The sequence below is a fragment of the Gossypium hirsutum genome, chromosome A01, assembly GCF_007990345.1.
Source record: "Gossypium hirsutum isolate 1008001.06 chromosome A01, Gossypium_hirsutum_v2.1, whole genome shotgun sequence".
Lineage (NCBI taxonomy): Eukaryota > Viridiplantae > Streptophyta > Magnoliopsida > Malvales > Malvaceae > Gossypium > Gossypium hirsutum.
In genome coordinates, this window is record NC_053424.1 from 93,107,336 (window position 1) to 93,113,442 (window position 6,107).

Sequence of the window (6,107 nt, forward strand, 5' to 3'; positions counted from 1 at the left end):
GACACGGCCATACGACACGGTTGTGTGCACCACACGCCCAAAGAACATGGGCGTGGGCCGAATCTCAAACGTACCCAAATTTGAAAATCATGAAACACACGAACTAAAATAAGGGCACACAGGCGTGCCCCACGGCCATGTGCCCCTATATCTATATAATCCCCCACTATTCATCACCCTTTTCCCCAAATACCCTAACCCTAGCCGCCGAAATCTCTTTCTCCCCCTACCAACCAGCTACCTTTAGCTCCCCTTTCTTTTCTATTTTCTCCCCTATCTATTTCCCCTCTCCTCTCTTCTCACCCTTGCGAGCCCCACGGCCTCACTGCCCATGCCCGTGGCTAACCCACATCACCCTTGCACTACCAATGCTCGTACCGCCAGCCAACCCTTCGACCACCACAAACCGTCGGTTCTCATGTTCTTTAACTTCTTTATTCTCTAGTTTTCTTTATTTTTCATTCTTTTACTTTTGATTATTATTCTTTTAACTTTAGTTTTATTATTAGTATTCTTTCTTATTTATGTCTATTGTTGTTACATTCATTCTAACAACAAGTATAGAATAGCTCGATTTTTTCTTTTTGATTTCATTTACTGTCCTAAATAATAGGTTCTCCTGATGGTTTTCAGTTTGATTAGTAGTTAATTATGTTAGGATTTTCTTTCTTATTCTTCACCATTAAGTGCATTGGATGGTTTCAATTAGTTTGGTATACACTTAGTTTTGATTCATATACTGTAAGTTTTTTTTTTGCATTTGTGAGCATTAGGGCATACCGAAATAAAAGTTACATGATTTATTTATAACCTTCTCGATACGTTTGCTTGATGCTGTGTTTGTTTTTAGTTTACTGATATTGAAATATTTTATTTTTCAGGCACACTATGACAAACATTAAAGGTAAGAAGACTGTTGTCCCCGTATCAAAGAAGTGAAAAGGAACAGCATCCTCCTCGGGTCCTACCACCGAGATCCGACACCAATTCCTCCAATTTCCACCGGGACCACAGGAGAAACTATTTCAGATACTACGGGCTCAACCCCTAGGTGTGGGCCGTTGCATTGATTGGACCACCCTAGAGCAGATCCAACTCGCTGACCCAGTCCGAGCTCTCCTGACTACTGACCCGTAGGGGCTCTTCTTTGAGATCATCGAGCCGACGTACCCCGAGCTCACACTCAAACTTTGTTCCACCTTTCACCTTCAAGTTATTATGACAGAGTTCGATGATCCCAGAACGGTCCAGTTCCATCTCGGCGGTTTAGTTTGCCAGTTGAGCGTGCCTGAGTTCGGTGTTGCCTTAGGACTATACACGGAGGAGTTCATAAACGACGACAAATTCGATAGCATCCATCGCCACATCCACTATTTGCCTTCAAGTTGCTGGAAGGCCCTAGTCCTTACTTCAGCCACTTATGACCCTAGCTGCTCCAAAGCATCAGCTCTCGGCCCATCCCTGAGATACCTACGCGCCATCCTAGCCCACACCCTGACAGGACGGCGAGAGAGCACTGGCATCGTCAAAACTAATGACGCTTATTTTTTATGGAGCATGGCACATGGGCACGTATTCGACCTTGCTTATTTCATCGCCCTCGCCGTTCGACATCAGACAGAGTGTTATAGGAAGGGAGTCATTTCCATCAGCCCTTATGTGACTCGCCTGGCACGGTACTTCGGTCTCCTCAACACAGCGGCGCAAGCATCCTCCCTCACCTTAATCGGTCAGATGTCCCCACAGGGCATCTCGAGTATGCTCCATATGAGGATGATCGAGCGACGACGTGGATTTGATTCTCCTCAGTACCACCTCTCCAGTCAACTGAGCAGGAAGACCCAGAGGACATTACTGATGATATCCCTCCACCCCACGAAGATCCACCATCTCAGCCACCACCTATTCATTGTCCAGTTCATGTGGCTACTTCACTCTCTGACATCTCTGGGCGCCTCACTCGATTCGAGCGGTAATGTTTTCAGCGCTTCAATCACATTGATGCAACATTACATTAGATTTGTCAGTACCTTCACATCTCATCGCCACCCCCACCTCTCGAACCATCCGGCGATGAGGATTTTTAAAGACTTTACTTTATTTTTATTTTTATTTGTTTACTTTTATCTTTATTTACCTTCTTAAATTACTTTTTATTTTTAAGACCATTTTTACTTCATCTTTAGGTTTTATAATTTATATTAAGTAATTTATATTTTCGGCCATTTCTTTATAAGTAATCATGCTACTTTATATTTCCTAAAGAGTTAATGATTCTATCGCAGTTATAAAGAGCTCCAAAGCTCACTATTACTTAGGAATTTGCAACTCCACTGGAAAAGGTTCTCCTTGACTGCCATGTCCTGCTCGACAACGACCATAGCTACCACCAGATATAATATTCTTTTGGTGCAGGATTTATGGACTAACAACCTCTACCACCACCGGAGTATCCTCCTCCAATCTCACCCTTGCCTTAGCCGATTACTTTCCATCTAACATTCAGGAAGTTTCACTTCTTTCCCTATCTTATGATCTTATATCTATACTTTTCAGTAAGTGTATCTTTGTACATTGAGGACAATATACATCTTAAGTGTATGGGGAGGTTATTCATTTCATTATCAGAAAAATCCCTGAATTTTGCCTTATTCTCACGTGACTCACTCAGATCACTATTAGAATGAATTTTGATTAGTTTATGATTTTTATTGATATGTCTTGAATTAAAACATAGGCATTTATGCATTGATTGTTTAAACTTTAAGGAATTAGAGAATCACACATGATAAGTTGATTTTTGAGAATTAAAAATTTTTTAGTTGTTTCCCCAAGTTTAGGTATTATCTTGAAGTTGAAATTCACAGGATTAACATCAAATACCCATAATTTTTGTGAAATCTTGAGCCTTTAGAGCATATATTATTTCTTTCATGCTCACTTTTATTATTGCTATGAGTGCGTCAATATTGATTTGTTATTCTAGAACTTGCTTTGATTATGCATGTCAAGACCACACCATTTATTTGATATGTCGAGATGATAAAGGCACTTAGGTTTAACCCACTTACTCCATAAAAGTCTACCCTCATAATTAACCCTTAGTGAACCCCCTTGAGCCTAACAAGTCATTCATTGATCTACCCTCAATATTAATTCATAACCTATTATTGTTGAAATCCCTCAATTAATTTGATCCCTATTTTTGTCGAGATTTGATTTGAGTAAATTGCTTAGCTATGTTTTATTTTTTGATAGTTAGCAAAGTTCTATGTTACTTGATTTGTTCTTAATTAATATATATACATACATACATATTAGTAGTAATTTTTTGTTTTTGAGCTTAAGTATTTAATTCTATATTCCATGAAGAAAAGCTCAATTCTAGGATCTTCTAATTGGAATGTAATTTGTCAGTTTTAGTATTTTTCTAGTTAGGTAATTTTTCAATTCAATCTTGATTCTAACCTTTTCTTTCGGCTTGTGACCACACCCCTTAACCAAAGCCACGTTACAACCCTCTAAAGACCTTTTAATTGATGTATCATCTCAATACATAGTGGTGGAGATTTGATTTTCACGCAAGCCTATGGTAATAACTTTTCATATTGACTGTTGAGTGCTAAATTTCTTGTCCTTAGACACCTCAAGTGATTTGAGTGAATCTTTAGTGAGGATGTGAAACTCTGTGATATTTTAAATCAAAAGTGATTACTTAGATGAGGGGAGACACCTATGTTTTCGTGATAAAATGCTCAACTTGGAATGTTTGAAACTTTGATGTTCTTCGAGTTGAATTTTCAATGTATGATTACTTACAGATTATTTTGAGATACTATTGATGATGATTATAAGTTGAGAAGAATTTATTTTGATTGTGAGTTGAGGATTTTGCTTGAGGACAAGCAAACGCTTAAGTGTGGGGTATTTGAAAAGTCGTAATTTATACATATTTTTATCCCATGCTTAGCATATTTTTGGATGGATTATCATCAGATTTGTGGAATTTGATGCTCCTAATCCTTTAATTTCATGTTTTATACTTAGGTGAGAATATGAAAGTAAAAAGAGAGAGAAACGGGCCAAAAACGGAGAAAATGGGTCAACGTGGGTAATCAACACGGCCTGGACTTCCTCACACGAGTAGTTCACATGCCCGTGTCTATTTAGCAGACTCTAAACACGGCCTAAGCCACCTCACACGGGCATGTCGCACGGGCATGTCCCTGTCGAGCCAAAGTCTAGTCCTATTGAGAAAAGGTCACTCTTGAGGGTTTTGAAGCATTCTAAAGCCTATATAAGCACCCCAGAAGGTACCTAGAAAAGACACACGGAGTAGGAGGTAAGGAATTACTCGAAGAAAGCCGATTGATCCATCTTAGAAGCCAGATTCTCCTTCAAGACTAAAGATCTCCCTTCAATTTCCTTCAGGGGTTTTTGGGTTTTCTTTATGTTTTGTTATTATTATTCTTCTAAGATGCTTCCTTTTACACTTATGAACTAAATCCCCTAAATACCTAATGGGAATAAAACCTAAGACGGATCTTGTTATTATTTTCTGAATTGTATGATAAATACTTGATTTGTTCTTAATTATGTATTCTTAATTCTTGTTTTAATATTCCAAGATATTGATTCAAGTTTTGATGTGCTTATTCTGAGGAGCAAAAGTCCCTATCTAAGAGTAGATCTAGCATAATTAAGCGGAGTTGATTGCACCCCTAGATATAGGGCGACATAAATCTGTCAGATTAGGGTAAAACCTAATAAGGGAATCCATAGTTTGAGTTAATGCAACATTGGGGGTTTTAATTAGAAAGAGATTCCAATTAATCAACCTAGGGTTAGATGTTGTTAGTCTCGAGAGAGATAATAATATAACTTAGGGATTTCTACGGATCGAGTCAAGTGAATAAATCGTCTGGTTCAGAGTCAAGTAACAAGTGAAGTCTAGGTGGATTTTCCCTTGGGTATTGTCCAAATCAATCAGTTTTCCCAAAAGTATTTCCCCAATTTTCTTCCTGTGCATTCTTAGTTTAGTTAATTAGTTTAGTTAAACTAAATCCCCTTATTTTTAGGCTAGATAATAAAAAGAAAGTTAATACTAGTACTTTTAGCTCCTGGGGTTCAACATTCCGGACTTGCTATAAACTATACTACTGTTCGATAGGTGCGCTTGCCTTCATTATGATAATAGTTAGTTTTCAAGTACGATCAATCATAAATATAAAAATTATCACGAGATATCACATCAGAGAGTCACACGCCTGTGTAGGTAGGCCGTGTGGTCACACACGCCTATATGGCTCGGGACACGCTCGTGTCCTCAGCCTGTGTAACTTTCTGTTTATGACGTCAGCAACGAAATAGAGTCACACGTCCAAGTCACACGCTCGTTTGTTAAGGCCGTGTCCCCCACACGATTGGGATACACGACCGTGTCTCTACCCGTGTGGCCAACACTTAGGCTATTTTCCAAGCCTTGGTCAACTTTAATCCCGCACATACTTATACAACATCAAAGGCATAAAACATGGTATCTAATTAAAGATTAAACATCCTCAATTAAGTTACAAACATAACATTTGCATGTCATCATACTTGTGTTTCTCATGCTCATTCTATATCAAGTCTAGACATGCCAAACCATATTCATTTGGCCTTGTCATCTTCATTAACATCATTAACTTACTCTAAATTTACACTTTTATACTAAGATTATGGTCACATCTAGTGATCAAAGTTCATCGATCAAATATACATACCATATCATACATCCATCGATATCAAGCCATCACAACATGCACATCATCAAAACATTAGAACAGTCATGCAAAATTAATTAGGTTTACAACCCAATGATCAAATATAAGCCATATCTCATAGCTCTATACAAATGAATCATTATAAGTCAGATCAATTGGCCAAATCATGAAACACATATCATAAAGTACTAAGTCTCTATACATGTCACTCACTTGAAAACCCTTAAACTTGAAAACACTTAAGATTTATTAATACCCCGGCTTGAAATTTTGATAGTGTGATGCTGCCTCTGGCGATCTCCAACCTTGAGCTAACTTGACAACACTAAAAGATTTATTAAA